The 23,418-nt window shown below is 41.8% G+C and overlaps 1 protein-coding gene across 3 annotated transcripts in view; it reads left to right on the top strand.

Moving 5' to 3' along the window:
- The window catches only part of PLD1 (phospholipase D1), a 208,624-nt gene that overhangs the window by 21,330 nt on the left and 163,876 nt on the right, over positions 1-23,418 (top strand). For 2 of the 3 annotated variants that reach the window (XM_039236513.1, XM_039236511.1), the window contains exon 1: positions 20,472-20,582. The exons of the other annotated variant lie outside the window; for it this stretch is intronic. The gene's annotated coding sequence lies outside the window, so the exon portion shown is untranslated. Of the gene's footprint in view, positions 1-20,471; positions 20,583-23,418 lie in introns of those variants that run through there. 3 annotated transcript variants of the gene reach the window in all.

Here is a 23,418-nt window from a genome sequence, read left to right as displayed (position 1 = left end):
CTAAATTCAACTTATTACATACCTTAATTACATCCGCAAAATCCCTTCACAGCAGCGCCAAATTAGTATTTGACTGAATAACTGGGAAAAGGTGTGTGTTTGCTTCAAAAAGGCTGCTGCCTCCCTTCTTTCCTCTAGTGTTCACGAGAAACTATCCCTGCTCACTGACTCGTGCTGGAAACATACAAGAAAGATAATTCTGGGGCATGTATTTAGGCTAGCCAAGTAGACACATCACAAAGCCATCATATGCCATAATTTAATTGTCACCCAGAGGGAGAGCTGGGGTGTTTCCTCATTTCTGATATTCTGGAAGAAGGTGGACTGATATGATCATTGGTGGCTAATGAGAGCCTGGTATTGTGCATTTTAATTATTTTCCCTCTCTGTTTATCATAGATAGTTAAGAATTTATTTTTGATGTTTCATTAATCTTTGAGGCTCATCAGCCATTGGGAACACATCAGAGTTAACAGAACTTAAAATTTGCTTTTAAAACTAATGGCAAGATGTCCAATTTTTTTTTCATAGCACTAATTATTTTCTCAACTGTACTTTTTTGTGTTTTTGTAGATAGAGATATGAATGGTGCCTTTCATTTTTTATTCAAGCCAATAATAGCTTTTGTAACTAACGGAAAAAGTAGTAGCATTGCAGATTTGTTGACACTGATCAGACTCAGGTGCTTATTAGTGTTTTATTAGAAGAGTCCTCTATATTCTTTTGTAAAATAATGGCTCTTTTTTTTTTAATATTTTTATTTATTTCTAGGAGAGAGAGAGAGACAGCGTGAACAGGGGAGGGTCAGAGAGAGAGGGAGTCACAGACTGAAACAGGCTCCAGGCTCCGAGCTGGCAGTCAGCACAGAGCCCGATGCGGGGCTGGAACCCACGAACCGCGAGATCATGACCAGAGCGAAAGTCAGACGCTTAACTGACTAAGCCACCCAGGCGCCCTTGTAAAATAATGGCTCTTGATATACGGTTGACATACTATAAAGTTCACCTTTTTAGAGTATGTGACTCAGTGATTTTTTAGTATATTCACAAAGTTTTGTATTAATCACCACTAATTCCAAAACTGCTATATTCTTTTTTTTTTTTTTAATGTTTATTTATTTTTGAGAGAGAAAGAGACAGACCATGAGCCAGGGAGGGGCAGAGAGAGAGGGAGACACAGAATCCGAAGCAGCCTCCAGGCTCTGAGCTGTCAGCACAGAGCCCAGCACAGCACAAACTGTAAGATCATGACCTGAGCTGAAGTTGAACGCCCAAACAACTGAGCCACCCAGATGCCCTTGCTATAGTCTTTAATATTAAGTATAGATATGAATATCTTTAGACCATGAAGAAAAACTTAGTTCTGTTATCAGATTTAAATTCACTTGAGAAAAAAAGTTGGTGATTTTTGGGAAGAGCAGATTGCAAATGTTTGGGCTTAATTTTGTGAAAAGAATACACATAAGGTCTTCATTATGGGATTTTCTACCAAACTTAAGTATATTATTCCCTCAGATATAATTCAAAATTGGGGCTTTCATTCATTTGTTCAGCAAATATTTACTGAACTTTACTCTGTGCCACGCGAGTGTCCAATGAGACTTTCTCAGAAACCTGTGGCCGGGTGAGTGGAGGGATTGGTAAAGTCCCTGCGAGCCCAAGAGGCACGAAGCTGCCGGTGCTAGCATCACCCATGTGCAGAGATTTCATAACTGTGGATTTGCAGGAGGGAAGAGACTACAGGTTTTGAGAACACATCTGAACATTCCATGAGGAACCTAGGTCTTCTTAGGGGCTGGTTGGTGTAACAGCAGATGGGAACAAAATTACTAAGGAGTCTAGGAAGTGGACATAGATTCTGAGAAGTGCAGTGAATGTCGCTGCAGTTAGTGAGCTGTGAATTGAAGGGTTCCCATTGCAGTAATGGTTTACACCCTTCCTTCCTTCCTATCCTCTATTGACACATCACCTATCAGAGAGGCCTCCCCTGACCGTGTCTCCAAAGTAGGACTTGCCTTGCTCCATCGCTTGCTCTGCTATTTCTTCTGAGCTCTATGTTGTATGTTTGCTATTGCAGCCCCTGTCCCCACTGCTGCTAACGATGACAGCCCTGTTAGAGCAGATGCTGCACTTTGTTTGCTGTGCTCTCTCCAGTATAACATCTAGTACCGTGTCTGGCACATAGTGCCGATAAAGATTTGTTGCATGCATGAATGAAGGAAGGATATAAAAGAAGGTGTGTGACTTACAAACCTCCCAAAGGTCCCACCTCCTAAGTCCATTTATCTTTGGTGGTTATGAGTTTGGGGGGGACACAAACAATCAGACCACAGCAAGACTTTTCTCAATGTGGCAGTCACGTGGCTTTACACACACGTCTTGTCTACCTCGCTCTCTCTTTCTCTGCCCCGCACCAGGGTTCTCAGTGCCAGACCAAGCCATGTGTTGTCTCTCACTTGAGGGCTTTTTGAATAAGATGCCTTTCCTTCCTTGTCCACTTACAGATAGAAACATCCCATGCCTTTTTGGAGTCTTACTTGACCACCCAATTTCCCTGCATACTGGATCACTTTTGCTCCCTCAGTTGTTTGCACAGCCCTTTTATGCACAGCCTTGTGGGTACACTGTATACTTCCATTGTTGGGCCACAATGGCAGCCTCCTCCATGAGTTTCCCAGCTTTTTGAGGACAGTGTCTGTCTTACTCATTTTTGAATGTCCAGTGCCTAGCAGAGTGCATAGCAGAGAGTAGGTATTCAGGAGATACTGGATCAAAGAAAAAAAAATCAGATAAGCAGTCTTTTTTTTTTTTTTAATGTTTTATTTATTTTTGAGAGAGAGATAGAGACAGTGTGAGCAGGGGAGGGTCAGAGAGAGAGGGAGATACAGAATCCGAAGACAGGCTCCAGGCTCTGAGCTAGCTGTCAGCACAGAGCCTGACACAGGGCTCAAACCCATGAACTGCAAGATCATGACCTGAGCTGAAGTCGGACACTTAACCAACTGAGCCACCCAGGCGCCCCACAGGTAAGCAGTCTTGCTAATGGATGCAAACCAACCTCTGTAAATGGCCGCAGAGAATTTAAGTGCAGACAGAACCTTGGACTTGGCAGTAGAAGTATATAAATAGAACTCGAGGAAGTGAAAGTGTCCTTGGTGGTGATGTGTTTTTGTGTCTGTGGAGAACCACAGATAAGCCAGTGGGTCAAAGCTATTTTTGTCCAGGACTGAATTGAGTTCTATCCTCATTTTGACAGTACTTTCCTGGGTCAGTATTGAGGAGACTTAAAAAGTTGTTTTAGAACTATTCAAAGAATGTGTAATCAGAGTTTGTTATTTTGTTCTATTTGTTGTTCTGTTGTTTTGGTTTGTTGGCTTTTGTTCATATTTGGGATGTTAATGAGAGGCAGCCTGTTGGAAAAACAGAGGCAAGCTAGCTGTTTGGTTTCCTAAGGTACTAAGTGAGTGAACTCAGCTGTATGAGTGGCTGCAAACTCCTGTGCATTAAGGGAAAGTTCATCCCTGCCACCTCCCCAGCGTGGTCAGCATGGGGGCCTGGCCTGGTTTCTCAGCAGTTGGTAAACTGATAATCCTATTTTTTTTTCAATTTTTTTTAACAATTTATTTATTTTTGAGGCAGAGAGAGACAGAGCACGAGTGGGGAAGGGCCAGAGAGAGAGGGAGACACAGAATCCTAAACAGGCTCCAGGCTCTGAGCTGCCAGCACAGAACCTGACGCAGGGCTCGAACCCATGAACTGCGAGATCATGACCTGAGCTGAAGTCGGACGCTTAACCCGACTTAGCCACCCAGGTGCCCTGGTAAACTGATAATCCTGTTTCTGTCTGTCAGCCACCTCCTTACTTTCAGGGCTGTAGATCCTGCTTCTGGTCCTCACGCAGAGAAAATGCAGGTGTACTCACAAGCACAAAGCTTCCTTTTATTCTTTAGGCTGGCAGGCATAAAAATTTTAAAAATACTTTTTCTCTTTTTTTTTTAATCCAAATTAGTTCTTTTGTTATCTGAATTTCATTTGATAATGAGAGAAAAGATATTCTCTTTTCCCAAATGAGAATCCAGGCACAGTGAATTTGTTGCTTCATTGAAAGTATCTGCCCTCACCCTATATCAACCTGTTTATACTGGAACCACCACTGAGCCCCTCCCTGAAATATACACCCTACCGGGAACATCAAACACCACATCCACGACTGCCATGCCATGGACACTAAAAAGGGACAAATGTCCTTAATTTTATTTTCTGGGCATGTTGACATCAAATATAACGTGTAAATATACTTTAGATTCCTTTCCTGGTACATATATTCGTAACATTCTCACTTAGGTTACTATTAGGGTTGTGAGGTTTTTCTTGGGTGCTGCATTTTGTCCTCAGTTCTTGCCGTGTGAGAGAAGCATCAGCCACTTGGAGGCAGCCAGGTATTTATTTAATGGGGGAAAAAAACCCCAATCCAGGAGGAATTGCCAAAGAAAGTAATTTGATCTTAAGAAGAAAGGGTAAAAATACTCAGTGCAGATAGACCATTTCAACATAACTAATTTGGAAAGTCCGTCTGTGTTGAACACAGATGACCATATTCTAAGGAAGGAAATTCACCAGACAGCCTAATTTACTGTATATAGAGTCAAAACCCTAGCCAGGTTCCTATTAGTAGGTACACAATCCTGCAGCCTTGGGCATGTCAGAGGGAGACCAGCAGTAGAAATGTAGACTGTGCCATGAGAATTCAACTGTGAGCTTCCCCGGGGCCAAGACCACATTTTTCTCATTCTTTGGGGTGTGCTGGGTGCCTAGATTTCTGCTGGAGACGTGCATTTGATGACTATTTGTTCAGCAAATGGCTGGATGGATGCATTGGCTGAATGTATAAGGAACAAAGAAAGGGTGGACAGAGGATGGAAGATTCAAAGCAATGATGACCTATTAATGAAGGGTTTTATTAGCAGGAGACATAACCACAAAGCAATGCGTGTATTGGAAGACATATTTGCCTGGCTAGAACTTTTGCACAAGAGACCAAAATTGGTAGGGAAATTCCTATGTTACCTATTCTAGTTGAAATTTTGTCAGGCTGAGCGTTGTATTATATATGGGTTATATGTATGTATGTATTAGACTTGTTCATTTGCATTTTGAGTATGTAATCAAACATCACAGAAGCTCAAACACCACGAATGCTTAAATTATAATTTTTATGGTACCATTCAACATAAATTTATGATTATAATGTTGCTTTGAGGCATAAGAGATTCTGAAATGCCTTTTGAATTATTAAATAATATTTAATTATATTAAGCATTTTTTAGCGTTCTTCTTTTTAAGAAAAATTTTTTTAGTGATCTATTTATTTTTGAGAGAGAGAGAGAGACAGCATGAGACGGGGAGGGTCAGAGAGAGAGGAAGACACAGAATCTGAAGACAGGCTCCAGGCTCTGAGCTAGCTGTCAGCACAGAGCCTGACACAGGGCTCTAACCCACGAACTGTGAGATCATGACCTGAGCCAAAGTCAGATGCTTAACTAACTGAGCCACGCACATACCCCTCGTTCTTCTTTACCCTGTTCCAATTCCTTGAGAATTCAAGGCCCAAGAAACTGCTTACATGGCTCAGTTGTGGTCAGTCTGACCAGCTGTTTGAGATCGGCTCCAGTCTGGTTCTAGCTTCCTGAATCTTTTCTTTAGCTCTGTGGCTTCCAAAATCCACTATCATTAATTCAGCCAGGGGTGAATGAATCCTACACTTCTGCTAGAAAAAACTCCCTGGGGACTGATGAAGACCAGGATACTGTTTTATTTATGTAAGAAGTTATTATTTCTCTGTAGTTTATTGGTAGTTAGCATGTTCTTCTATTAGGAGAATGTGCCCTGAAACCGCATTATGGTCACAAGGGTACTTGGAGGGTACAGAGCAAAGGGAGCCTGATGGCCTTAATCCTGAAGCACCATTTCCACCTTAGAAGTTCAATCCTGGAAGCATTTATTGAGTGTCTATTCCATGTAAAGGAAAGAGAACCATAGCTGTTGAATCCTTTCTATGCAGCAGGCATTGTGCTTGGTGCTTTTCCACACTTGATTTTAACATGCTTGTGGCACTTAAATCGCTGTGGAATACACAGGGCTGAAGGAAGCAGCCTCTATCCTTAAGGACATTCTAGACCTGTGTTGTACAGTTTGATATGGACATGTGTGGCTATCAAGCACTGGAAATATGGCCAATCCATACTGAAGCTGTTCTACCTGTAAAATGTACACTGGGTTTCTAAGATTGAGTACAAAAGAAATGTAAAATACCTCTTTAATAATTTTTGTATGGATCACATGTTGAAATGACTTAGTATTTTGGATAAATTAGGTTAATAAAATGTCATTAAGTTATTTTCACCTATTTATTTTTACTTTGTATAAAAGCTTTGTTTATTTTGAGAGAGAGAGAGCATGAGTGTAATTGGGGGAGGGGCAGAGAGAGGGAGAGAACCCCAAGCAGCACCATGCTGTCAGCACAGAGCCTGATGCAGGGCTTGATCTCACTGAGCCACCCAGGCACCCCTCTTTTTACTTTTTAATGTGACTACTAGAAAATTTAAAGTTACATATGTAGTTCACATCTGCGACCCAAACTGTGTATCTGTTGGACAGTGCTATTATATAGGTGAGGCACATACATAAATTGTTGGAACCTCATTTATGTTGGGGTAAACTTTTTGGAGAATAATTTGGCAGTAGCCCGCAATTAAAAAAAATTTGGATCTCTGAGTTAACTTACCATTGATCACAGAATGCTGAGGTTAAAAATAGGCACGCCCACCATTGTGTTGAACTTTTCCTTATTAGTCCCTCTGAAACGCTTATGTGTATTGTCAATAGCGTTTATTGATTGGTTATTACGCCAGGCACTGTGGGAAGCCTTCTGAGTCCAATACAAAGATAAATCGTGAAGAGTTCCAGATTGAAATATTAGATGATTCTCTGTAAGGGGGGAGATTGTATAGGTGCCCAATGGCTATGATACCAGATACAACTGGATAGGCACCTTTGAGGTGTGGATGCAGAGCTGTGGCAGTTCCAGGGGACTGTGGTTACCGTTTGACTTGGAGTCTGTGTTTGAGCTGGAACTTGATGTGCATGGGCAGAGACTGGGCAAGTGGAAGGGATGGTCCACATAGAGGGCACAGCAAGAGCAGAACATCAGAGGTGAGGCAGGAGGCAGTTCCCATGCCTGGGACGTGATGTTTGTGCAGGGGGTTGGTAAAGGCCAGGACTTGAATACTAGAAGGCCAGACTAGGGAATCTGGACTTTTTCCTGTAGTGCTTAAATGCCAGTGACTGTGTGGTGCCCTAAAATAGTTTCCAGAATACCCAATTCGTAGTCCGTCTAAAATTCTGAATGCCTGGGGGTGGCTGGGTGGCTCAGTCAGTTAAGCATCCTATTTCAGCTTGGGTCATGATCTTATGATTTGTGAGTTTGAACCCCACATTGGGCTCTGCTCTTAGCACAGGGCCTGCTTCAGATCCTCTGCCTCCCTCTCTCTCTGCCCCTACCCCGTTCATGATCTCTCTCTCAAAAATAAACAAATATTAAAAAACCATTAAAATTCTGAATGGCTGAAATAGTGATAGCATCTTTTTCTTTTGATTTTTGAGAGTGAGGTGACAATGCTTAAATGTTTTTAAAAAAATTATTTTGAAAGAATGGCTTCAAGTTTAAGTCCTTCACATCCTTCTAATGTGGTATTTATTTTTAAAGTAGTAAGTCATTCTTTTTAGGAGTGGGAAATATAAGACAAGAATGGATGTGTTAAGACACAGGAGAATAGATTTTTCTCTCATAGCTAGTTTGTTGAGATGAAAAATCATACCAACTCTTTTTTTCAAAAAAAATCTTTTAATGTTTATTTATCTTAGAAAGAGAGACCGAGTATGATTGAAGGAGGGGCAGAGAGAGAGAGGAAGACACAGAATCTGAAGCAGACTCCATGCTCTGAGCTGTTAGCACAGAGCCCGATGTAGGGCTCAAACTCACCAACTGTGAGATCATGACCTAAGCCAAAGTCTGTTGCCCAACCCACTGAGCCGCCCAGGTGCCCCAAAACATACCACCTCTTTATCTCCTATTTCCCATTCCATTAAAATAAAGAACATTTCTTTAAACATTATATTAGAGCAAATGTGGTAAAATAGTCCCCAAGAGTCTTAGAAAGACCATATTGTACACAAATTGTCCAAGCACAGAGAATTGTAGAGGCCAGAGAACGGAAGACGCTGGAGAGGGTTACCGTTAGGAGAGTAGACATAGGACTCCGGTGTCTGAGCTCCAATCCCAGCTCCACAATCCACCAGCTTTTCTGCTCACTTCTCATTTCCCCAGATCAATGACTTTTACCTCCAGCCCTCGACTGCTACCTTTTTGCTTTCCATCAATGGCTGGTGGTCTACCTTTCCCCTTCTGCTCAACGTTTTCATCTTTGGTCTGTTGTGTTCCCTCTGCCCTCACTCTGCCTTACTCTCCTGGTGAAAATCCAGAGTTTGCACTTTGCTCCAAATAGCTGAGTGTACCTGGGAAATACACACATACAGACACACACACACACACACCGCTGATGGCATTAAACTGATCACTCTGCCCCCTCGAGTGACACTTGGCAACCCTACCACATTCCCCGGTAAATTCATTCTCTTCCTCTCCCAGTGGCCATTTCATACCTTTGCCTCTTTGCTCAAACCTCCAACACCCCCTCCTCTTCTCTCTCTCTGCTAATGATGCTTTTGCTTATTTCACTAGGAAAGTGGGAGCAGTCAGAAGAGAATCATTTCCTCTCCCCACTGCCGAGTCCTGCATTCACACATAATTCTGTCCTTCCCCCCACTCTGCCGGGGCTGAGCTGTGTGTGCTCCTGGCTGTGGTCCACCTTACCCCCAACCCACCAGGTCCCCTGCTCTTGCCCATTCGGAACTCAGCTTCTACAAGATTCTTTCCCCAGCTTCATCAATGTCCCTCTTTTCACTGGGTCATACGTTTTATTCAGAAATTCTACAGTATCTCTCTTCAGATACCCCTTTTATTATTTATTTTTAAATTTTTTTAATGTTTTATTTGTGAGAGAGAGAGAGAGAGAGAGAGAGCAAGCAAGTGAGTGAGAGCATGAGCAGGGGAGGGTCAGAGAGAGAGGGAGACACAGAATCTGAAACAGGCTCCAGGCTCTGAGCAAGCTCTCAGCACAGAGCCTGATGCGGGGCTTGAACCCATGAACTGTGAGATCATGACCTAAGCTGAAGTCAGACGCTTAACCGACTGAGCCACCCAGGTGCCCCTCAAATGCCCCTTTTAATCCTTTGTCTCTCACCAGCTTTCCCCCACCTCTCTGTTCCCTCTTAAAGCAAAATTCTTTTGAGTGAGTTGTCTGCTCTCACTGTCTCCATATCCTTACCTTTTACTCTCTCCCTGCCCAGAATTTCTATTATGAAGATTTTCAAACATAGAGAAAAGTTGAAAGAATCTTGAAGTGAATACCCCTATAACCACCACCTAGATTCTGCAATGAATGTTTTGTCTTATTAGTTGTAACACATACCTTTCCATCTGTCTATACCCCTATCCTTTCATCAATCCATCTTATATTTGGGTACATTTTATTTATTTAAAAAAATATATATTTAAGTAATCTCTACACCTAGTGCAGGGCTGGAACTCCCAACCCTGTGATCAAGAGTCACATGCTCCATCGACTGAGCCAGATGCCCCATGTTTGGATACACTTTATTTTATTTATTTTAATGTTTACTTATTTTTGAGAGAAAGACAGCACGAGCAGGGGAGGGTCAGAGAGAGAGGGAGATATGGAATCTGAAGCAGGCTCTAGGCTCTGAGCTGTCAGCACAGAGCCTGACGTGGAGCTTTGAACCCACAGATCATGATCTGAGCCACACAGGTGCCCCTGTTTCTCATTTTCTTATTGATGAATACCTGAGCTGTTTCCAGTTCAGGTTATTATGAGTAAATTTGCCATGAACAAACACAAAAGTTCTCTGTGGGTATGGGTTTTCTTTTCTCTTGACTAAACACTTAGGCATGAAATTATTGAGTTATGGGGTACATATATGTTTAGTTCTATAAGAAACTGCCAGAGCTTTTTCTAAAATGGTTGTATTGTCTTACACTCATATCAATAGCATATGAGAATTCTGATGGTTGGTTCTACATTCTTGCCAGCATTTGATTTTGTCCATTCTGGTGTATATATATATATGTAGTGATGTTTCATTGTGCTTTTTATTTAAATTTCTTTGATGAATATTAACATTAAACACTCTTTCACGTGCTTACTAATCATTAGTTTATCTTCCTCTGTGAAATGTCCCATCAAATCTTTTGCCCTCTTTTTCATGTATTATAATCCTTTTCCAGGTATATGATTTGCATATGTTTTCTTCCAGCCTGTGATTTACCTATTCATTTTCTTACTGGTGTCTTTTTGAGAGAGAAATTTTTACCTCTGATGAAGTCTCATTTTTTTCCTTTTGTGTTTACTGCTTTCTGTGTCATATCTAAAAGCTTTATAGTTTTAGCTTTAACATTTAGGGCTGTGATCCATCTGAAATTTTTGTATATGGTGTGAGGTTGGGGGTGAGATTTATTTATTTTTGTCCTACAGGTATTTAGTTGTTTTAGCATGATTTGTTATAAATTCTTTCATTTTCTATTGGATTTCTCTGTTGATAAAGTTCAAATGAGCTTGTAAGTGTGGGTCTGTTTTGAGCTCTCTGTTCTGTTTCATTGGTCTATTTGTTGATCCCATGTCAGTATCACACTTTTTTAAAAGATTTTTTTAAATGTTTATTTATTTTTGAGACACACACACACACACACACACACACACACACACAGAGTGGGAGCAGGGGAGGGGCAGAGAGCGAGGGAGACACAGAATCCAAAGCAGGCTCCAGGTTCTCAGCTGTCAGCACAGAGCCTGATGTGGGCTTGAACTCATGAACTGTGAGATCATGACCTGAGCCAAAGTTGGATGCTTAACCAACTCAGCCATCCAGGTGCCCCAGTATCACACTGTCTTGATTACTGTAGACTCACTTGTCAAAGTCTTAAAGTCAGGTAATTTAGGTCCTCCAACTTTGGTCTTATTTTTTATGATTGCTTTGCTTATTCTAGGTCATTTGCATTTCTGTAGACATTTTAGAATCAGCCTGTCAATTTCTACAGAAAAGTGAGATGTCTGTGATTGGGATTGTTGAATCCATTAGATCAGTTTGTGAAGACCTGACAATAATATTTAATTTTTAAATCCATGAACCTGGTATATCCACTTATTTAGGTTTTTAATTTCTCTCAGCAATGTCTTGTAGTCACATTCTCATTTGAACCCACTCCATTTAGGTTTTGGGGCCAGTTCCCCTGAAACCACACTTTTCTAGTAACCAGTGACCTCCATGCTGCTGTATCTAATGGCAAGTTTAGTCGTCCTCTTCATTTCTCAGCTGCCTTTGACATAATTGATTACCCTATCCTTAAAGCATTTTGTTCACCTGGCTTCTATCTCCTCAAGCTTTCCTGGGTTTCCTCCTATCTCACTGTCTGCTCTTTTTTGGCCTCCTTTGCTGTATCCTTCTATTCTTCCTAACATTTAGATGTTAGAGGACTCTGGGCTTCAGTCCTTAGACTTCTGTGTTTACCCATGCTCAGTTAAATGGTATAAATGTTATTTAAAGCCAACTGACTCCCAATTTGATATCTCAGTTCAGAATCCCAGACTTATAGACGCAAACCCCAGAGCTATGTATACAACTCCCTACTGATCCTCATTTGGGTATCTAAAAGGTATATCAAACAAACTTAATCCATGCAAAATGGAGCTCTTAGTTTGCCCCTGAAATGTATCGCTCCTCTTTACTCTCCATTACCCACTGTGTTGCCAGCTCAACAACTGGACTTTTCTTCCTGTTGTTCCTATGCCAGTCTTAGAGTTTTCCTGGTCACCTCTTTTTCCTTTATACCCCACACAGAAGACCGACAACCCACACCAGAAAATGCTCTTGGCTCTATCTTCACAATATACCTTAGATCTCTCTATGCAGCCATCCTTCTCGTCCAAGCCACCAACATCTCCCCCCTGGCTTAATGCAGGATTCTCCATAGTAATCTTCTTTGTCTCAGTCTTTTCTTTAGCCACACAGCTGGAGTAATGTTTTAAAATGTCACAGCATTTCACTCCCCTGATTAAAACTTTTCAGGGCTTCCCCATTGTATTTAGGGGGGAAAATTGTGCAGTGGTTTACAGAGCCTTATGTGATCAGACCTCCCTGTTTGCTCTCTGACTTCATTCTCTTCTGTTGCTCTTTCTTTCACAGCACTCTGACTACAGTGGCCTTTCTGTTGTTCTTAAACACTCCAAGCTTGTTTTGACTTCAGGGCCTCTGCTGTTTCGGTTTCTTCTGCCTAGAATCTTTTCCCCAGATAATTCCATGGCTTGTCACCTTACTCCATTCAGATCTCTGCTTAAGTGTCATTTCACCGGAGAGGCTTTTTCTGACTACCTAAGGAGTGTGCCACCTACCTCATCACTTTCCAGTCCCTTACTCTGTTTGGTTTTCTTCTTAGCACTTAGCATTGTCTTGTTTGATATTTATTTGTTGATGGTCTTTCTCTCCTAGTAGAATACAGCTCCCTGAGGATATGGGATTTCTTCTTGGAATCATTAATGCTGTTAGCTAGGCCTGTCATATAATAGGTGCTCCATAAATATATGTTGAATGGATGACTGTGGGCAACTTAAGCTTGCTGGTTCCATTTTCTTCATTTGAGAAATGTGGAAAATAATGGTATCTACCTCATAGGGCAGATGTGAATGTCAAATTAAATATTGGATGTAGTAAGATAGTATCAGGATAGTGTTGGCTATTATTATAATTACTATTTAATAATCTAAATGACTTAAGTCTCCTAATCGATCAACAAATAGATATGAATGCCATATAAGGCAGTATTAATCTGCCTTATATGTACTAATTTGCCATTATACAATGGTTGATTTTAGAGGTATAACCTATGATCCAGTTGTTGATCACTTAGTTGGAGAAAATAGCTATAACCACATGAAATGCTAAATGCCATATGATATTTAAATAACCAAACCAGACAATAGAAATGTCATCAGGCATGATTAGTTTTCTAATTAATTTGCTGCTGATCATTCTAGGTGATTAAGTAAGAACAATGTGTTTTTTTTTTGTTGTTGTTGTTGTTGTTTTTCCTAAACCAGGATGATCTGAGAAGGTTTTATGGAGGACATGGGTTTGAGCTGCCCCAGGAAGAGCTGGACAGGATTGTAATCTTTTGTTGGTCATCAAGGGGAAGGGCATCACAGGTGTGGCAATGGCACGAAGCCAAAGGGGAGGAAGAATATAGGGGGTTTGAAAAATTGAATGACCCATTGTGACTGGTGGAAGAAGTCTAATGAAGAAGCTGTTTGAGAGCAATGCAAAGAAAAGAGGGCGGGAAGAAAAGCAAGTGGCTTGAGGCTACAGCCGCTGTACAGGGTACAGGAATCCTTCCTTCCTAAGATTGGGGAAGCTAGGCAGGAAGTGCATGTGTGTGGCTAGGAAAGAAGGTAGCCTATCAGGGGCTTGTTGCTGCCAGATTCAGTCCCTCCTCCCCCTGCAGTGCAGGTGGCCAGGGAGTTACCCTCTGCGGCTCTCACCATGGATGGCTGTGCTTAGTCCACGTGTCCATGCACAGGTGGCAGCGGGAGGGCTCCATTCTTCCGTTCCGGGGTCTGGAAACCAATTTTGAACTGTCTTTTTTACTCACAAGAATTCCCATTCTGGTTTTTAGGTGATGTGAGTAGAAGGCAAGTGACCATTTTTATTATGGCTCCTTATTGAAGAAAGAAAGAATAGGGAACTTAGAAATTAAAGGCCCATCAATAAACATAATAGTTTATGTTTTTAAAAAAATGTTTATTTTTGAGAGCAAGAGAGAGACAGTGTAAGCAGGGGAGGGGCAGAGAGAGAGAGGGAAACAGAATCTAAACACAGAATCTGAGCTGTCAACACAGAGCCCGACGTCGGGCTCAACCCATGGACCATGAGATTATGACCCGAGCTGAAGTCGGACGCTTAACCGACTGAGCCACCAGGTGCTCCATAATAATTTATGTTTTAACATGCATGTTAAGAATAACTTGTTTTTCAAAAGATCATATTATATTGGCCATATAAAGCCACATTTTTAAAAGGAAACACATGCATTGTATGAGAAGGGCCAAGTCATCTGTGAATTGATCACGTTATTAAGAAAATAAAGATAGGTTATTTAATCAACTAGGAGAGAAAATCTGCTTTACTGATAAAATTTTGCGTAAATTGCAGTAACCATGAAGGGTGTTTGTACCCACACCTTAAGTTTCTTATTACCATATTTTAGAACAATTTGTGGCAGTTAAGGAAATGGCCCTATAAAAGTAAAAGAAGGAAAATACATAAAATATAGACCTGAGCACGACAGATGCTGCAGAATAGGGAATGGATGTGAAGACAGTAGCGATGTTGTTGTTAATGCAGCCCTGGCAACACGCGTCACAGATTAAATAATGAATGCCAGTTAGTGGGCCCAGTGAAGAGGGAACAGAGAGGGTATTGTTTCGGCTTGCCTATCTAATTTCAAACTAATTGCTTAAGTACAAGCTTCTGTTCTGGTTATAGCCAAAGGAAAATCGAATGGTTGAAATATTATAAATTTTGTCACTCACCCTGGATCACCAATCAGAAGTGAATACAAGAGCTTTGAGCAAAGAATTCAAATCAGTTGTTACCCTTGCCTGCAGATGGAGGCCTGGGGAGAAGCAGGATCCACTCAGTCGGCTCTGTAGTCGCTATTCTTCCTCTCTGGATCGGGTTCTAGCTGATTTGATACAAGGGATGGACTCTCGCACACTCTTCTGTGCTCAGGACTGTGGCCCCCATAGAGCAGGTGGTGGATTCCAAGGCCACACCACCCCCACGTTCCTCTCCCGCTCCCCCCACCCCCCAGTAGTGGTGTTGTTCTGGGCTTTGGACTCTCTGAAGTTTCAGGCAGCTGGGATAGACTTTTCCTACTCTGGGTCTTTGTCAGGAGCTACTGAGCATGCGAAAGCACTTCTCTGACACAAATGAAAGAATGACTTTTTTTTTTTTTTTCACAAATAGTTTATTGTCAAATTAGTTTCCACATAACACTCAGTGCTCATCCCCAAAGTGCCCTCCTCCATGCCCATCCCCCCCTCCCCCCCACATCCATCAGTCCTCAGTTTTTGAGAATGACTATTTTTATATACTATTTTTAGGGTGTGGGGTTCGTGGAGGAAAGAGCACAGCAAGTCAGAGGTCCCGGGTTGAATCCTGGGTCATCTCATACCAGGGCCCCCCTTTTCTGAATTCCTTTTCAAAATATCTTCCTGTGGTTTTTTTTCTTTTCCTCCTTAAATTGGATAGATGTTCTTTACTTTTGCATGTGTGTGCCATGGGACACCTTTGACATTCTAGTGAAGTTAATGAATCCCTTTTCAGGGTAAAGTTTAAGGCATCAAATGTCTAAACTTACAAGCATAAAATTTGAATGCAGAGGATTACAAAGGAAGCCAAGGATACAATAGAAATACAGTTATCTGTAGACCAAAAAATCTGTAGCATTGTCATATACATCCTTTCCTAATGCATTCCATACCAAGAACTGGTGGCAGGTCTAGAAATTACTATAATTTTGAAGTAGCGATGAGTGGAAATGTTACTATGAAGTATTTGCAATAACTGTAATGTGATAGGAAGATATTTTTGATTTCTACTTGTGATAGGTCACAGATACGGCAAATTCTAGCGTGGATTGTGGCCTACATTAGTAAAAGAAGGAAACCCTCAATTTCAGTTGGAGATTAGTAAAAATTAGTATGAAAATTTCCCCCACCTACATCCTGAATTCTGTTCGAGATCCTCCGAAACCCCTTGCCTTAAAACTTCACCCTGGGGGTGCCTGGGGGGCTCAGTTGGTGAAGCAACCAACTTTGGCTCAGGTCATGATCTCCCGGTTCTTGAGTTCAAGCCCTGCATCTGACTTTCTGCTGTCAGCACAGAACCTGGAGCCTGCTTCACATCCTCTGTTCCCCTCTCTCTGCCCACCTCCACTTCTCAAAAATAAACATTAAAAAAAAAAACAAAACCCAAATCCTTCACCCTTTACTCTTGTGGCAGGTGCTCTTGGGGGCAGACCCAGTGCGCCCTCTTGTCGCCCTCCAGCTGCAGCTGTCTGTTCTCTGCAGTGCCTCCTAGATGTGCACCTCAGCCTCCCAGCTCCCAACTCCTGGGCTCGTCCGTGCCCCCTTCGCTCCCCTGCTCCTCCTCCTGGGTTCCCAGCTCTCTGTATGGCCATGACAACCAGCACCTGGCTCAGGCCCCTGACCTGACCTGAGCAAGGGAACTGGCAAGCACCGCTGCTGCCTGTGTTACTGCCCCAGCCTCCTTGGGGAAGCTTGGGGAAGTGTTAACTTACACATTTGAAAGCACCTGTCTGCCCTTCCCTTAACCTGGAGTGTCTTCTTAGTTTCTACCCCCCAGCCCCCACAAGACTTCACTCCTTACTTTATCTTTCCAATGCACACATCTGGTCGCTTTCTGGTTTAAACTCTTTTTTTTTTTTTTTTTTAAGGATTTTTTAAATGTTTGTTATTTTGAGAGAGAGAGTGCGCACCTGCAGAGGAGGGGCAGAGAGAGGGAGACAGAGGTTCCAAAGCAGGCTCCACACTGACTGCAGAGAGCGCAGTGAGGGGCAGCAGAGAGCCTGTTGTCGGGCTTGAACTCAAGACCAGCGAAATCATGACCTGAGATGAAGTCAAAGCTTAATGGACTGAAGCACCCAGTCGCCCTATGGTTTAAACTCTCTTGGTGTCTCTGCCTCTCTGATATGACATGAGAGGGCTCTTGTGTCCCTTGAAGCATTTTCTTTCTTTAAAAAAATTTTTTAAAATGTTTTATTTATTTCTGAGAGAGAGAAAGAGAGAGACAGAGAGAGAGAGAGAGAGAGAGAGAGAGAGAGACAGTGTGAGCAGGGGAGGGTCAGAGAGAGAGGGAGATATAGAATCAGAAGCAGTCTCCAGGCTCTGACCTAGCTGTCAGCACAGAGCCCGACGCGGGGTTCAAACCCACAAACCATGAAATCATGACCTGAGCCAAAGTCAGAGACTTAACTGACTGAGTCACCCAGGCGCCCCCCTTGCAGCATTTTCTTCTGCTCCCTGTGGTCCCTTCAATGGCCTGCTCCCATTTCCCCCTTTTCTTCGGAAGCCTGAATGGGTACTTTCTGCCTGGGGAATCCCTTACCTGCCATTTAGCCTTCCTTTCTAGGTTCTGTGGCTGCTTCACTGCAAGGCCTTGCCCAGTCTGCACCATCAAGAGCACTGTCTAGAAAGCATTTCTCCTCTCCCATCTCTCCCCCTCCCTTGCAGCTGACCAGAGTCTGGCATGGTTTCCCAAGTGGCATGCACTTGAGAGGACAGAATTATTAAACTATGTGGTTAGGAGCACTTCAGAGCCAGACTGCTTGGGTTCCAATCCCACCTCCACCAAGGGCAAGGTACTTACCTTTTAGGTTCCTCAGTTTTCCCATCTGTAAGTCTGGTATAAGAAGACCATGGTGTGGGGGGAGAAAACAGACAGTGAATGAGATTTAAATGAGTTAATACTTGTAAAGCAGTTTAGAACCATGCCTACCTTGTAGGCAGAACTTAACTATTAGCTATTAGCTTTAGTTTCAGTGATGTGGCTTGGGCTTATTTAGAAGTCCTCTCCTACTGGGGGTGTCTGAGTGCCTCAGTTGGTTGAGTGTCTGACTCTCGATTTTGGCTCAGGTCATGATCCTAGGGTCATGGGATTGAGCCCCACATCGGGCTCTGTGCTGAGAGTGGAGCCTGCTTGAGATTCTCTTTCTCCCTCTTCTCCTCCTCTCCCTTGCTCACGTACTTTATCTCTCTCTAAAATACATTAAAAATTAAAAATAGTCACATCCTACCATACTTTTATTTTTTTCTGGGTTTTTATTACTCTAGTGTAATTTGAACACAAGGATTTATTCTTCATCTCCATTGAGTTTGATATTGTACATTGATTTTGGCAGAAATATTTTATATGAGACAAAAGGAAATATATTTTTTTAATGTTTTATTTATTTCTAGGAGAGAGAGAGCGTGAGCAGGGGAGGGTCAGAGAGAGAGGGAGTCACAGACTGAAACAGGCTCCAGGCTCCGAGCTGGCAGTCAGCACAGAGCCCGACTCGGGGCTCGAACCACGAACCGCGAGATCATGACCTAAGCGAAAGTCGGACGCTTAACTGACTAAGCCACCCAGGCGTCCCCAAAAGGAAATATTTTTGACTGTTAGGAAAAATCTTAGGGATACAGCCTTTTAATAGAGTGACGGCCACTGTCCCACCAGTACACAGCTGGTTAAGTTGGGGGTGTATCCATATTTCTTACATTTCAGAGATTATGTTGATTGCATTTTTCTTGCAGCTTTTTGGGTAAAGGAGATATCAACATTATATATCAGAGGATTTTTCTGGGAATGTAAATCATTGTATATATTTGCAAACCAGAACTACCAAAGAGATGCTTTTGAGTGTAATAACTTTTTTTTTTTTTTTTTTGCATGGGTATTTTCATATCTTCAAGAAATATTCTGGTCTCGTGTGTGTGTGGGAACTTTCCTTGACCCTTACTGTACAGTTATATTGTATGTGACATCAACGTACCCTTATACCATATCCTTTTCTGCCTTTTTTTGTTTTTCTTGCAGCATCAAAGTCGCATTTCCCTTGAAATTTAATCGTTCCAGGCTTTCCTAGGTTTTGCCACCAGGTGGGGTTCTGGCTCCTTTTTAAGGCAAGGGCTGCTCTTCTAGAGGCCAGTTTTCTCAACAAGGTGATGGTCTTGACCCCCACATTCTAAAGAGACTCCAGGAGAGACCGTTGACCTCATCCGGGAGTGGGTGGGGCGCGCTGGTGGGCCATGTGTGAGGTCTCAGGGGGTCTCCAGGTCTTTTATGCCTGATCTTGTGTTTATATGCTAACGGCTTATGTTGCACTGGTTTTGAGACTTGATTTTACCAGCAATACATATATAAATCTGTTTAGCAGCAAATGAATCCAGGGTTCCTCGGAATATCTGGTCCGATATTATGGCTTAGAAGAAACAATAGAATTAGAGAATCTTGACCATTATGTTAAGTAGGTTTTTTTTTTTTTTTTTTAAATCAAGTTGAAGTCATGGAAGCAAGAGTAATGGCTTGCTGAAACTGTTCTTGGAGTTGAAAACTAGGGGTAAACTATGTATATGGTACTGTGAACACGTTATGTTAAAAAGAAGAGTGTGGACTTTCATTATTTCTTGAGCAATGTGCTGGAACATTATGGACTGTTTGGAGATAGAAATGCCTTAAAGAAGTGATCAATTGCACTTTTCTAGAATGAGAAATAAATGTACATTTCTTAGTTTGAAACTGTAGTGAGACATATTAAGTTCCGTATTAAACTATAAAAAATATGACTACCAACAAATCTTTTGTCTTGTGAACATAACCTAAATATAGATGGTAAAACTGAATTATGAGTGATTTTCAGATTTACAAACCCCAGGTGGGAGTCCTACGTTAGAATGATCCTCAGATGGTAGCTGTAGTTGAGGCGAGCATAGCATCATATACAGAGATACTGAGTCACTGTGCTGTGTGCCTCAGACTCATGTAACATTGTACGTATATACTCATGTAACATTTCAGAGATTATGTTGACGGCATTTTTCTTGCAGCTTTTTGGGTAAAGGAGAGGTCAACATTATATATCAGAGGACTTTTTAGTTAACTATACTAAAAAATTAAAGTTAGAAGGTTCTTTAATAAATATTCCTCTCAAACTTAAGTTGATTTTTAGACCTTAGTAATTAATGAGATTTTAGGCTTCTTTAACGCTACCCCTCAAAATCTGAAAACAGTGTGTAACTTTGATTCTCAGAAACAGTAATGTCATGTGTTCCTCTTATGCAAAGTGAAATTGCAGTGCTATATGTTACACTGTTTCCACCACGAGCTTCATTTCGTGGCCCTAATGGGGGGCAGACTGTATTCCTCCTGTTTAAAATAAATGAGTCACTTTACTACAGTGTCTGAACAGAGAGAAGGGAGTCAGAGTTCTCTTTAAGTTTGTGTGTTACGGATTTCTTAGGCAGCAAGTTCAAAACTGAAGCCTGAAGTGTTTGCCCATTGTGTATGTGGGTTTTCTCACAGCAGCCCAGTGTCTATTTAACATATGGGGAGTGGTTTCAAGTTCATTACTGAAGCTTATAGGCTCAAGTGCTTTGTGGGCTTGGCTAGGACTTAAGTTGCCAAGTTCAGAACAAACTGCTTTCCTTGTGCTTGTGGATTCCCTGAAGTCTGAATCCTCCTCTCTGGGCTATTCAGCTGCTTTGGAGATTAGTTTCATAGTAAAGATTCTTTCTGTAAAGCAGTATGGAGTGGCTACTTTCACAGGGGCACCAGGTTAGTAAATAACATTTTGGACTTTTCGGCTGCATAGGTCAGATTTTCTTTCTGTACTCACGGTGGGCGGGTGATGATATGACAGTCAGCATTTGTGCCGTTGCTGTGTTCTTGTAGAAAATAATGGGAGTTCGTGGAGGTTTGGAGGTGAGGATTCTCCTTATCACATGTGTGTTGTTTGACGCTATTATACACACACGGAAGCCAGGATGAAATGGCATATATGTGCTGGATTTGTAGTCTAGAGATTTGGGCTTGTTTGTAAGCATTTTCAGTTCCCTTTTCCGAATTCCTTTCTTTCTGTCCTCCTGTTAAATCTTCTAGACGTAAGTGTGATTTTATACGTGGTTGACTGTACTGTTTTTGAACATGAGGTGGCCTTGTGCTGGACTCCGGCTAGCAGGGTCGAGCCTCACACCGTGTGCAAAATTGCCTGATGCCCGCTTTTCCCTTGGGCCTACTTTGAGTTACAATGAAGCAGCATGCCATTTTCATTTTCTCTTTGAAAAGTCTGGCATTTTTCTAGAATGTCTCATAAAATACCCACATAACTATTGATGTGGGCACGGTGTACAGGTGGATAGCGGTCACTGTTTTCATTCTCAAGTAATTCCTCACAATCCGAGACTACTTTCGGAGTAAATCTGATGGTAAAAATGGAGTGTGCCTTGTATTGCTAATAGTAATAAAATGAAATTCAGTAAATAAGTACCGAGCGAGTATCTTCTTTAATTTCATTAATGGAAAGACCTAGAGAGCAGTTTTACCTTTATTAATTTGTCACCAAAGCAATCCAGCATGAAATTGTTCTGCATGAGTAAATTGGATGATGTTTTAAAGTTTGTAACACTCTATAAAATATTCTTGTGTTTATGTTATTTTAAGTGTGCTTTGGTTCAAATAATGTGCTAGTGTTTTTAAATAATGTGACTATGCCTCTGTTATTGCCCATTTCTTCTGCTCTTCCCCCCTCCCCACCCCCACCTCCCACGCTGGGAAAATACAGTGTATTAGAAAGGACCTGTTCTTCCCTGTTCTCCTCTGTGTAGAAAAAAATAAAGTTGAGGGAGAAGGCAGATAGAAAAAGGAACTTTGAAAAAAATCTTTCAGGTGACACACTAAATTTTAAGGCTCCTGCTTCCTGGAGGATCACAGTTTCCATATCTGCTGAGGCTGAAGTTGTAAAGTTATGACTGCCTGACATTTCAGGATTACAAAATTGACTGTACTTTATAACCCCAAGATACAATTGTACAGTTACATATAACCCATGCCTCTGCAGGTCTTCTCTTAATAGCAAATCTACCGGGTCATTTTAGCTTTCAAAATAACAAAAAAGCAAAGATTACTATAACTTGCTTAATATATGCTTTTACTGCATATATGTACTATTTATTATACTATTATTAATTATTAAATGCCCTTAATTTAAAACGTAACAAGGACTTTTGTCAGCATGATTATCGCTGCCCAGTGATTTTCAAGAACAATGTTAAGAACATTTTGCTCACTGATTACTTATTTATGCTTAATCAGCATAGATACTTGTCTTCAAAAGCTCACATGAAACTCATTTATGTCTGCTAGATCTGTGTTCCCAAGTGCTTCACAGCCTTTCATCGGGAGAGGATAACCAGACAAATACCACTGAGTAGAAACACAAATAAACAAATGTGGCAAAGTATAGGGGAAACTCCCTGAAGGCCAGATTTTAGGGTTTTCCCAAAGAATATCATGAAATTTCCTTCAAACATGGGGGGAGGGGGGAAGACCATACACACAGTAAGGTGTTCGAAATCTGTAATTTGAGGATAAAGTAAGTAAATCATATTCCTGATTCTAGGTTTGGAACGTGCGCTGTAATTCTTGTTCTCATCTTGCTGTACTGGTTTAGTTTTGTTACAGCTCTGCCTTTTGCCTAGAATCAAGCAGAGACGGGTATTTTTCTCATTCCATACCATCTAATTTCAAACGAAGCTTTGATTTGATTAATTTTTATCAAACATGCTTTCTTGTTGGTATTCAAAGTACTCTGGATGTCTCATAAATCTCAGCTGGCTTATGAACCTGGCTGATAATGCAGAAGCATGTGATCCTTATTTTCTTTTAAAATGATTCAGAGCTTCGAGGTTGGAGACAAATCCTTAGGCAAACCGTTTCAATATGAATTGGCCCACACCCCACACACTGGGAGAACTGACTGGCAGTAGAAGACAGGCACCCAGAGCAAAGAAATGAATACATGGGAGTAACTGTGATGTTAGAAGTCGATTTTCTGACTGCTGAGCCTTGATAAATCCATTCATGGCCCGAGTGGCTCTCATTCTCACCCCTCATCTGGATCTTGGCAGTGCCTGTTTGGGGAGCTGTTGGCTCTTGGTCTGTGGGCTCTGGCCTCGGATTCATAGCCTTTTTCGTGCCTAACTCCCAGGTCCTTGCTTCGCACGGCTCACTGACAGTGACGATGCGCGCAAGTCCTGTGCTTGTGTATCAGAAAGTGGGGAGGACTGAGGTGTCACCCGCCCCAGGCATTCAGTGTTTAATAGTGATAGGGAAACTGACTTCCTGGACACGTTTTACTCCCAAGGCTGATCCGACTGCCCACAGACGTCTCCATCCAGTTCCTTCTTTCTTTCGGAAAAACCCAATTTAAGTTTTACAGTCTGGCATTTCTTTCTTTTTAAAAATGCACTTTTGATATATTTTTTAAATGTTTGTTTTCGAGAGAGAGACAGAGCACGAGCAGGGGAGGGGCAGAGAGAGAGGGAGGCACAGAATCTGAAGCAGGCTCCAGGCTCTGAGTTGGCAGCACAGAGCCCGACACGGGGCTTGAACT

The sequence above is a fragment of the Hyaena hyaena genome, unplaced genomic scaffold (assembly GCF_003009895.1).
Source record: "Hyaena hyaena isolate Hyena2069 unplaced genomic scaffold, ASM300989v1 scaffold_112, whole genome shotgun sequence".
NCBI lineage: Eukaryota > Metazoa > Chordata > Mammalia > Carnivora > Hyaenidae > Hyaena > Hyaena hyaena.
The sequence above is the reverse complement of the archived record's forward strand: the minus strand, read 5'-3'. Positions and strand labels throughout refer to the sequence as shown.